The following is a 12879-nucleotide window of genomic DNA, read 5'->3' on the forward strand; positions in this document are numbered from 1 at the left end:
AAAGCATTTGACCAAATCCAGCATCTCTTTATGATTACAATTCTCAGTAAAATCAGCATAGAAGGGACACACCTTAGGTAATAAAAGCCATCTATGACAAACCCACAGCCAATAATATACTGATTGGGGAAAACCTGAAAACACCCCTGCTGAGAACTGAACCAAAACAATGATGCCCACTTTCACCATTTCTACTCAATACAGTACTAGAAGCCCTAGCCAGAGCAATGAGACAAGAGAAAGAAATAAAGGGCATCCAAATTGGTAATGAGAAAGTCAAACTCTGTGTTTACTGATGATGTGATTATGTACCTAGAAAACCCTAAAAACTCCTCCAGAAAGCTCCTAGAACTGGTAAATGAATTTAGCAAAGTTTCAGAAAACAAAATTAATGTACACAAATCAGTGGCTCTGCTATACACCAACAATGACCAAGCTGAAAATCAAATCAAGAACTCAACCCCTTTTACAATGCCTGCAAAGAAAATAAAATACTTAGAAATATACTTAAGCAAGGAGGTGAAAGACATCTACAAGGAAAACTACAAAACATTGCTGAAAGAATATATGTCACAAACAAATGGAAACACATCCCATGCTCAAGGATGGCTAGAATCAATATCATGAAAATGACCATACTGCCAAAAGCAATCTATGAATTCAATGCAATTCCTATAAAAATACCACCATCATTCTTCACAGAACTAAAAAAAAGTCTTAAAACTCATATGGAACCAAAAAAGAGCCTGCATAGCCAAAGCAAGACTAAGCAAAGCAAAACAAAGAGGAACATTATATAATGACAAAGAACAAATCTGTAGGCATGATGTTACCTGAATTCAAACTATAAGGCCATAGTCACCAAAACAGCATGGTATTGGTATAAAAACAGGCATATAGACCAGTGGAACAGAATAGGGAACCCAGAGATAAACTCAAATACTTACAGTCACCTGATCTTCAACAAAGCAAACAAAAACATAAAGTGGGAAAAGGACACCCTATTCAACAAATGGTGCTGGGATAACTGGCACGCCACATGTGGAAGAATGAAACTGAATATGTATATTCAGGTTGCTGCAAATGTCATTATTTCATTCCTTTTTATGGCCGAATAGTATTCATATATATATATACACACATATATATATGTATTCATATATATAGTAGTATTCATATATATATATACACATATATATATATGGATGGAATTGAAAAACATCATTCTAAGTGAAGTAACTCAGGAATAGAAAAACTAGACATCTTAGGTTCTCACTCATAAGTGGGAGCTGAGCTATGAGGATGCAAAGGCATAAAAATGATATAATGGACAATGGGGACTCAGGAGAAAGGGTGTGAGGAGGATGAAGAATAAAACATTACACACTGGGTACAGTGTACACAGCTTGGGTGATGGATGCACCAAAATCTCAGGAATCATCACTGAAGAACTTATTCATGTAACCAAGCTCCACCTGTTCTCCAAAAAACCTATTGAAATATTTTTTAAGTGGAAAATCTAGAAAAAGAAAAATTCTGTATATCAGCAGAAGACAAGTTGTCTGCCCTTAACTTCTGTTCCTTTTTATCTTTTTGTTTAAACATCTAAATAACTATAAGATGTATATACTTAAAGATAGTTTAAAACAAATGAGGTAATATATATGTTAATTAGATTGATTTAGCCATTCCACTATATATCAATGTATATCAACACATCATGTTGTACACCATAAATATATTTAATTTTCATTTGCCAACTTTTTAAAAGTGAAAGATCTGCTTAAAAAACGTTAGTACATCTAAAATTTTTAACAAACCAGTGAGCATGGCAATAGCCACTTTCAGATAAAAAGAGTAAAGCTGGCCGGGCGCGGTGGCTCAAGCCTGTAATCCCAGCACTTTGGGAGGCCGAGACGGGCGGATCACGAGGTCAGGAGATCGAGACCATCCTGGCTAACCCGGTGAAACCCCGTCTCTACTAAAAAATACAAAAAACTAGCCGGGCGAGGTGGCGGGCGCCTGTAGTCCCAGCTACTCGGGAGGCTGAGGCAGGAGAATGGCGTAAAAACCCGGGAGGCGGAGCTTGCAGTGAGCTGAGATCCGGCCACTGCACTCCAGCCTGGGCGACAGAGCGAGACTCCGTCTCAAAAAAAAAAAAAAAAAAAAGAGTAAAGCTTTGGAAGCTAAAGCAACACACAGAAGGTGAGTGACAGCAAAAGACAACACTGATGTCTGTGCCACCTGCAACAGATGTCAGGCCCTGATCCTGCCAAAACACACTGAAATGTGTAAACATCTTTGATTTAGCACTAAAGTTGGTTAGAATAATTGTTGACTTCTCAAAAAGCTGAGAAAATGTAACTTAACATTCAGTAAGTATTTTATTAATTCAAGACATTTATTGAGCAATGAATCACTGAATAAGGCCCAGCCATTCAAGAATAAAATAAGACAAGTTCCCTATTCTTAGAATCTAGTGTGAGACAGATATTATAAAGACAAAAGTGACTCCATCTTGGATGCTAATCTGCCATGTTGACTTCTGGTTAGCCCCAGTACCATGAATGCCTCCTAATTCCTGCTTTATTTACTGTTCTTAGGATAAGAACATGTGAACCTTAATGTTACCATACAAATTATAAGTTATGATGAATATAGCATTCTTGCCTGTTCTGCAGGGTTCCCTTTAATTGTCTTGCTAGAACATGTACAGCTTTGCACTATGGCATATAAGCCCTGGGCCTAAGGAGTAACAGTACCAGAGACTGACCTGTCTTGCAGATGCTGAAGACCATGCTTCTATCTGTAAGATCTTCCAATGAAACACCCTTACTAACAAACCAGATTTCTCTGCCTCTTTCTTTGTTTATCTGTTCCTTTGGCACTTGGGGGCAACTTTGCATAAACAGCCCTTTCACAGAACAGGTACATAAACATATAAATGAAAAAGGTGTTAATAAAGATCAGAATGTTAGGATATTTAGGAACAGTCTCACAGAAGAGTAACATTTAAGCTGGATCAAGAAATATGAGAAGGGGTCACTTCCAAGATTACTGAATAGGAACAGCTCCAGTCTGCAGCTCCCAGCGAGATCGACGCAGAAGAGGGGTGATTTCTGCATTTCCAACTGAGGTACCTGGTTTATCTCATTGGGACTGATTGGATAGTGGGTACAGCCCATGAAGGGTGAGCTGAAGCAGGGTGGGCATCACCTCACCCGGGAAGTGCTAGGGGTAAGGGGATTTCCCTTTCCTAGCCAAGGGAAGCCATGACAGACTGTACCTAGAGAAATGGTACACTCCAAAGCAAATACTACACTTTTTCCATAGTCCTAGCAACCAGAAGACTAGGAGATACCCTCCCATGCCTGACTCAGTGGGTACCATGCCAACAGAGCCTTGCTCACTGCTAGCACAGCAATCTGAGATTGACCTGCAATGCTGCAGATTGACAAGGGGAGGGTCATCTACCATTGCTGAGGCTTGAGTAGCTCACAGTGTAAACAAAGAGACCAGGAAGCACGAACTGGGTAGAGCCCACTGCAGCTCAGCAAGGCCTAGTGCCTCTATACATTCAGCCTCTGGAGGCAGGGCATATCTGAACAAAAGGCAGCAGACAGCTTCTGTAGACTTAAACATCCCTATCTAACAGCTCTGAAGAGACCAGAGATTCACTTAGCATGGGATTCGAGCTCTGAGAACAGACAGACTGCCTACTCAAGTGAGTCCCTGACCCCCATGTAGCCTGACTGGGAAACACCTCCCAGTAGGGGCCGACTGACACCTCAAACAGGTGGGTGCTCCGCTGGGACGAAGCTTCCAGAGGAAAAATCAGGCAGCAATATATGCTGTTCTGCAGCCTCCGCTGGTGATACCCAGTCAAACAGAGTCTGGAGTGGACCTCTAGCAAACTCCAACAGACCTGCAGCTGAGGGGTTTGACTGTTAGAAGGAAAACTAACAAACAGAAAGGAATAACACCAACATCAAAAAAAAGGACGTCCACACCAAAACTGCATCTGTAGGACACCAACATCAAAGACCAAAGGTAGATAAAACCACAAAGATGGGGAGAAACCAGAGCAGAAAAGCTGAAATTCCAAAAAAACAGAGCACCTATTTTCTTCCAAAGGACTGCAGCTCCTCAACAGCAAGGGAACAAAACTGGAGGGAGAATGAGTTTGAAGAGTTGACAGAAGTAGGTTTCAGAAGGTCAGTAATAACAAACAACTCCAAGCTAAAGGAGCATGTTCTAACCCATTGCAAGGAAACTAAAAACCTGAAAAAAGGTTAGACGAATGGCTAACTAAAATAAACAGTGTAGAAAAGATCTAAAAGACCTGATGGAGCTGAAAACCACAGCACAAGAACTTTGTGATGCATGCACAAGCTTCAATAGCCAATTCAATCAAGTGGAAGAAAGGATATGAGTGACTGAAGATCAAATTAATGAAATAAAGTGAGAAGACAAGGTTAGAGAAAAAAGAATAAAAAGAAATTTAAAAAGCCTCCAAGAAATATGGGACTATGTGAAAAGACCAAATCTATGTTTGATTGGTGTACTGGAAAGTGACAGGGAGAATTGAACCAAGTTACAAAACACTCTTCAGGATATTATTCAGGACAACTTCCTTAACCTAGCAAGGCAGGGCAACATTCAAATTCAGGAAATACAGAGAACACCACAAAGATACTCCTCGAGAAGAGTAACCCTAAGACACATAATTATCTGATTTAACAAGGTGGAAATGAAGGAAAAAGTGTTAAGTACATCCAAAGAGAAAGGTTGAGTTACCCACAAAGGGAAGCCCATCAGACTAACAGCAGATCTCTCAGCAGAAACCCTACAAGTCAGAAGAGAGTGGGGGTCAATATTCAACATTTTTAAAGAAAAGAATTTTCAACCCAGAATTTCATATCCAGAGAAACTAAGCTTCATAAGTGAAGGAGAAATAAAATCCTTTACAGACAAGCAAATGCTGAGAGATTTTGCCATCACAAGGCCTGCCTTACAAGAGCTCCTGAAGGAAACACTAAACATGGAAAGGAACAATCGGTACCAGCCACTGCAAAAACATGCCAAATGGTAAAGATGCTAGGAAGAAACTGCATCAATTAACAGGCAAAATAATCAGCTAACATCATAATGACAGGATCAAGTTCAAACATAACAATATTAACCTTAAATGTAAATGAGCAAAATGCCCCAATTAAAAGACACAGATTGGCAAATTGGATAGAGTCAAGCCCCATTGGTATGATGTATTCAGGAGACACATCTCATATGCAAAGACGCACATAGGCTCAAAATAAAAAGATGGAGGAAGATCTACCAAGCAACTGGAAAGCAAAAAAAAGCAGGAGTTGCAATTCTATTCTCTGATGAAACAGACTTTAAACCAACAGAGATCAAAAGAGATAAAGAAGGCCACTACATAATGGTAATAGGATCAATTCACCAAGAAGAGCTAACATCTTAAATATATATGCACCCAATACAGGAGTACCCATATTCATAAAGCAAGTCCTTAGAGATCTACAAAGAGACTTAGACTCCCACACAATAATAATGGGTGACTTTAATACCCCACTGTCAATAACAGACAGATCAGTGAAAGAGAAGGTTAACAAGGATATCCATGGCTTGAACACAGCTCTGGACCAAGCGAACCTAATAGACAGAACTCTCCACCCCAAATCAACAGATTATACATCCTCTCAGCACCACATTGCCCTTATTCTAAAATTGACCTCATAATTAGTAGTAAAACAGTCCTCAGCAAATGTAAAAGAACAGAAATCACAACAAACTGACTCTCAGACCACAGTGCAACCAAACTAGAACTCAGGATTAAGAAACTCTCTCAAAACCGCACAACTACATGGAAACTGAACAATCTGCTCCTGAATGACTACTGGGTAAATAACAAAATGAAGGCAGAAATAAAGATGGTCTTTGAAACCAATGAGAACAAAGACATCATGTACCAGAATCTCTGGAACATATTTAAAGCAGTGTGTAGAGGGAAATTTATAGCACTAAATGCCCACAGGAGAAAGATCTAAAATTGACACCCTAACATCACAATTAAAAGAACTAGAGAAGTAGGAGCAAACACATTCAAAAGCTAGCAGCAGGCAAGAAATAACTAAGATTAGAGCAGAACTGAAGGAGATAGAGACAAAAAAAACCCTTGACAAAATCAATGAATCCAGGTGCTGGTTTTTTTAAAAGATCAACAAAACAGATAGATCACTAGCAGGACTACTAAAGAAGAAAAGAGAGAAGAACCAAATAGATGCAATAAAAAATGATAAAGGGGTTATCACTACCGATCCCACAGAAATACAAACTACCATCAGAGAATACTATAAACACCTCTATGCAAATAAACTAGAAAATCTAGAAGAAATTGATTAATTTCTGGACACATACACTCTCCAAAGTCTAAACCAGGAAGAAGTTGAATCTCTGAATAGAGCAATAACAGGGTCCAAAATTGAGGCAATAATTAATAGCCTACCAACCAAAGAAAGTCCAGGACCGATGGATTCACAGCTAAATTCTACCAGAGGTACAAAGAGGGGCTGGTACCATTGCTTCTGAAACTATTTCAATCAATAGAAAAAGAGGGAATCCTCCCAAACTCGTTTTATAAGGCTACCATCATCCTAATACCAAAGCCTAGCAGAGACACAACAAAACAAAAGAGAATTTTAGGCCAATATTCCTGATGAACATTGATGTGAAAATCCTCTGCAAAATACTGGCAAACCAAATCCAGCAGCACATCAAAAAGCTTATCCACCACAATCAAGTCGGCTTCATCCCTGGGATGCAAGACTGGTTCAACTTATGCAAATCAATAAACACAATCCATCATGTAAACAAAACCAATGACAAAAATCACATGATTATCTCAATAGATGCAGAAAAGGCCTTCGACAAAATTCAACAGCCTTTCATACTAAACACTCTCAATAAACTAGGTATTGATGGAATGTATCTCAAAATAATAAGAGCTCTTTATGACAAATCCACAGCCAATATCATACTGAATGGGCAACAACTGGAAGCATTCTCTTTGAAAACCGGCACAAGACAAGGATGCCCTCTCTCACCACTCCTATTCAACATAGTGTTGGAAGTTCTGGCCAGGGCAATCAGGCAGGAGAAAGAAATAAAAGGTATTCAATTAGGAAAATAGGAAGTCAAATTGTCTTTGTTTCCAGATGACATGATTGTATATATAGAAAACCCCACCATCTCAGCCAAAAGTCTTCTTAAGCTGATGAGCAACTTCAGCAAAGTCTCAGGACACAAAATCAAAGTGCAAAACTCACAAGTATTCCTATACACTAATAACAGACAAACAGAGAGTGAAATCATGAGTGAAATGCCATTCACAATTACTACAAAGAGAATAAAATACCTAGGAATCCAATTTACAAGAGATGCGAAGTACTTCTTCAAGGAGAATTACAAACACACTGCTCAATGAAATAAAAGAGGACACAAACAAATGGAAGAACATTCCTGCTCATGGGTAGGAAGAATCAATATCGTGAAAATGGCCATACTGCCCAAAGTTATTTATAGATTCAATGCTATCCCCATCAAGCTATCAATGACTTTCTTCACAGAATTTAAAAAAAACACTGCTTTAAATTTCATATGGAATCAAAAAAGAGCCCACACAGCTAAGAAAATCCTAAACAAAAGGAACAAAACTAGAGGCATTATGCTACCTGATTTCAAACTATACTACAAGGCTATAGTAACCAAAACAGCATGGTACTGGTACCAAAACAGATATATAGACTAATGGAACAGAACACAGACCTCAGAAATAACATCACACATCTACAACCATCTGGTCTTTGACAAACCTGACAAAAAACAAGAAATAGGGAAAGGATTCTCTATTTAATAAATAGTGCTGGGAAAACTGGGTAGCCATGTATAGAAAGCTGAAACTGGATCCCTTCCTTACACCATATACAAAAATTAACTCAAGATGGATTAAAAACTTAAAGGTAAGACCTGATACCATAAAAGCACTAGAAGAAAACCTAGGCAATACCATTCAGGACATAGGCATGGGCAAAGACTTCATGACTAAAACACCAAAAGGAATGGCAACAAACCCCAATAGTGACATATGAAATTTAATTAAACTAAAGAGCTTCTGCACAGCAATAGACACTATCATCAGAGTGAACAGGCAACCTACAGAATGGAAGAAAATCTTTGCAATCTACCCATCTGACAAAGGGCTAATATCCAGAATCTACAAAGAACTTAAACAAATTTACAAGCAAAAAACAAACACCCTATCAAAAAGTGGGCAAAGGATATGAACAGACACATCTCAAAAGCAGACATTTATGCAGCCAACAGACATATGAAAAAATGTTCATGACCACTGGTCATCAGAGAAATGAAAATCAACACCACAATGACATACCATCTCACACCAGTTAGAATGGCAATCATTAAAAAGTCAGGAAACAACAGATGCTGGAGAGGATGTGGAGGAATAGGAATGCTTTTACATGGTTGGTGGGAGTGTAAATTAGTTCAACTATTGTGGAAGACAGTATGGCGATTCCTTAGGGATCTAGAACTAGAAACACCATTTGACCCAGCGATCCCATTACTGGGTATATACTCAAAGGATTAGAAATTATTCTACTATAAAGACACATGCACACACATATGTTTATTGTGGCACTATTCACAATAGCAAAGAGTTGGAACCAACCCAAATGTCCATCAATGATAGACTGGATAAAGAAAATTGGCACATATATACCATGGAATACTATGCAGTCATAAAAAAGGATGAGTTAATGTCTTTGCAGGGACATGGATGAAGTTGGAAACCATCATTCTAAGCAAACTACCACAAGGACAGAAAACCAAATATCGCATGTTTACACTCATAGGTGGGAGTTGAACAACAAGAACACATTGACACAGGGTGGGGTACATCACACACTGGGGCCTGTCAAGTGGTGGGGGCTGGGGGAGGGATAGCATTAGGAGAAATACCTAATGTAAATGATGAGTTGATGGGTGCAGCAAACAAACATGGCACATGTATACCTATGTAACAAACCTGCACGTTGTGCACACGTACTCTAGAACTTGAAGTACAATTAAAAAAATTAAACTTAAAAAAAAGAAAGATGAGAAGGACATAAAAAGCAAATAGGAAGTCAGGCATAGAGGCACAGAGCATGAAAAGCCTGGTTTTGGGAGAAGAGTCAAATTGCATATGCCTAGAGTCTAGTGTTTTGTGGGCCAGGTAAGGAAAATGCAACCGGAGATGTATGATACCAGGTTTTGGAAGGAGAGAGTGGAAATCAACAGAAGTCTTTAAGCAGGATGACGGCATGAGCCTCTTTGTTTTGGGGGAAGATGCCTCTGGTGGACATATGAAAGGCAGGCTGCAGTAGGAAGAAGCAGTAGTGAAAAGACCAAAAGTGGTAAGCTGTTGCAATATACCACACAAAAGAAGACAGAGGACTGAAACAAGACATTGATAGTGAAGATAGAGAGCTAGGGGTAAATTCAAAAGAAGTTTCTAATGTAAAAGTAACAGGATTTGTTAAAATAAGGGATGTAGTAGATGAAGAGGGTAGAAGAACCATAGACACAAAGCCTCTAACTTGCACATTTTAAGCTTGAACTGTTAACATATGTCTACAGATTTGCAGAGTAGAGGGAAACTGAACAAGCTTGAATCATTTTATGAAAAGAGTAGCTCTGGAGACCTTAACCTTGAATGGATTCGAAGACAAGGGTAGGATCCACGTTATGATACTAAGAAGACTGAAATGCAATTTTGCACTCAGGAGAGAGATTAGTATTAGAGATAAATATCTGGCATCATTGGCATATATAGACATGAAATAGGAGAAAATAAGATAACTCAAGAAGAGTGTACAGAGGTGAATTCAGAAGAGGACCAAAGATGTAGGCCCTAGAAACACTACTACTGAATGGATTAAAAGAAGACTAGCCGTCAAAAGAGAATTAAAAGGAACAAGAATTAATTTATTCCAAATTGTCCAAACATTCTAATTATTCTATTATTATTGATCACCTAATACATACCAATCATTGTATGTACCAGGGAGTAGGAATTATAAACATTAATATGATAGAGTTTCTGTGCAAGGATTGGGCCCTAATGGGGTTCACAGACAATTTGACAGACACTTGCAAAACTGTTGCATAGGTGCTACAATAGAAAAACTTACATGGTAGAAGGAGAGTACAGGATGGCACGCATTTAAAGGACAATCAAGAAAAATTATGAAACCAAGAGACAAGAGATTATCAAAAATAGCATCAGCATTGTCAAATGTGATCTCTGCACAGATGTTATTAAAATTTGAATGTTGGTATTTATAGTCTCTATCAAGTTGCTCCTTCCAGTAAAATATACTGACTCTTAATCCTCAAAATATTTTTAATGGTCACTTTATGCATTCTATCATAATGTATCACAGAGCAATTGAGGCATGTCTGAGACGCTGTGAAAAGGAAAGTAATCTTGTTTTATAACTTATACACTCAAATTAACACTATTTAGACTGCAAAGTGATCCTTGGACAGTCAGGAAGTTCTATAAAATCCCTTGAAGTTCCCGAGATACTGTATTTCCCCCACCTAGATTTACCAGAGTGGTGGAAGAGGAAAAACATAGGCTAATATAGTTTTTAAAAATGTGCTGAATGGGCCGGGCGCGGTGGCTCAAGCCTGTAATCCCAGCACTTTGGGAGGCCGAGACGGGCGGATCACGAGGTCAGGAGATCGAGACCATCCTGGCTAACACGGTGAAACCCCGTCTCTACTAAAAATACAAAAAACTAGCCGGGCGACGTGGCGGGCGCCTGTAGTCCCAGCTACTCGGGAGGCTGAGGCAGGAGAATGGCGTGAACCCGGGAGGCGGAGCTTGCAGTGAGCCGAGATCCGGCCACTGCACTCCAGCCTGGGCAGCAGAGCGAGACTCCGTCTCAAAAAAAAAAAAAAAAAAAATGTGCTGAATGACATTCTATTTGGTCAGGCACTGAGCAGTTCCTGAATACCCAGCAAGGCAGGTAGTGTGGTTGACACTGCTAAGCACTATGAGATTTGTGTTCAGTCCCAGCTCTGCCCCTTGCATGCTAGATTTTAATGTTTCATTTTATAAAATGAATGATTTGAATAGAATACTCAACATTCTGTGGCTCAGTAAGCCTAACTTATATAAAGAAAAGATATAGTCTCTAAGGAATAAGCAACTAATAAACAAAAATGTACAATATGGCCAAGAAGTCCTTATGAATAAGATTTTGTCCTGTGTGAATTATTTGTTTAATAATAATTTCAGGTAATAATAGTTAAAGACCTAAAAATCACTAAAGAACGTAACAGAAAATCAAGGTTTACATGGAGAGTGAATGAGAATATGGAGATCATTTATAATCAGCACACACATGTATTTTCTATGTATATTTAAAAACAGTTAATGTGCACTGACTGCTTACCATCCGCCAGACACTATGCTAAATATTCCATACACAATATTACTAATCTGCATAACAACTCAATGAATTAGGAATTATTATTATCCCCATTTTACAGATTAGAAAAGGGCTTAGAGAAGTTAAACATCTTGTTCAAGGTTACAAAGATAATCACTGACAGTATTAAGTTAAAACACAATTTATCTAAATCCACAGCCCATGTTCTTCACCATACCATAATACTATTTATGAATCATGGTAACTACATGTAGCAACTGATCTAAAATTATGTAAATGAATCAGAGAAAGTCTCATTAAGGAAACAGATCTGAAGGTATGCTTTAAAGTTAGATTATCAAGAGATATTACCACAATACTGATCTAAATAATCCAAAGTTGTTTCACTTTCATGGAGGAAAAAACTAAAGTAGATATATTCATTTTAAGTCAACAGTTATCATCTAATCACTACAGTAAATTTTACTTCATATGTCATAGTGAGTACTGAGTTTCCACACAATTTATTCTTCAATTGTAGAGTCACACAACATATACAGAGAGGGTATACTGATGGATATCAAACACCAGATTCTGAATGAAAAGTTTATTCAAGAGACCATTAGACAATTATATCCAAACACGTGTGACGCTGATAAGAAACCAGACTACAATTTAACAAATTCTCTCTGACAGAGACAGCAGCAGAAAAAAAGGAAGGAAAAAATAAGGTATCTGTATAAGTTGAGATAAATATCACTGAGAAAAGAGAGTCAAGCTACATGAGAGAATCTCAGAGTCAGCATTGTAGGGAAGTGGAGGAAATTCTGAAAGGAATTTTTAAAAAAAACAGAACAAGTTAGAATACTGAAAGCACATTCAACAGCATTGAATGACCTATCAAAACTGAATTCTGTTAAATCTAAGCAGCTGCTATGGTGTGTCATCATGTTGCTGAGACAGAAAACTCAATTACAACTTTAGTGGCTAAACTATAAAGATACTATGACGGGTGATAGCTGGGGAAAAAAAATGCTGACAGTCAGAAAAACTATTTGATAGAAATAATTTCTCTTCCTCTGGTATTCAATAATAGCATTCATCAGCATGACTTTTATTCATTCATTCTTTAACAAATAGTTATTGAGGCCACTGTTTTGGGTACCAGAAACACAGTAAGTTAAACAAAACAGAAATCTCTGCTCCTGTAGAACTTAGATTCTGGTTCAATAAACCATTTTTAAGTGAAATACATATAGTATAAAAGATGGTGCTAAGAAGTACAAGGAAAAATAAAGGAAGGAAGTGAAAATGAGAAACATGGGAGACAAGCCAAGGGAGATGTGGTTTTTAAAAGGAA

This window comes from Trachypithecus francoisi, unplaced genomic scaffold (genome assembly GCF_009764315.1).
Source record: "Trachypithecus francoisi isolate TF-2019V2 unplaced genomic scaffold, Tfra_2.0 Lachesis_group8, whole genome shotgun sequence".
Lineage (NCBI taxonomy): Eukaryota > Metazoa > Chordata > Mammalia > Primates > Cercopithecidae > Trachypithecus > Trachypithecus francoisi.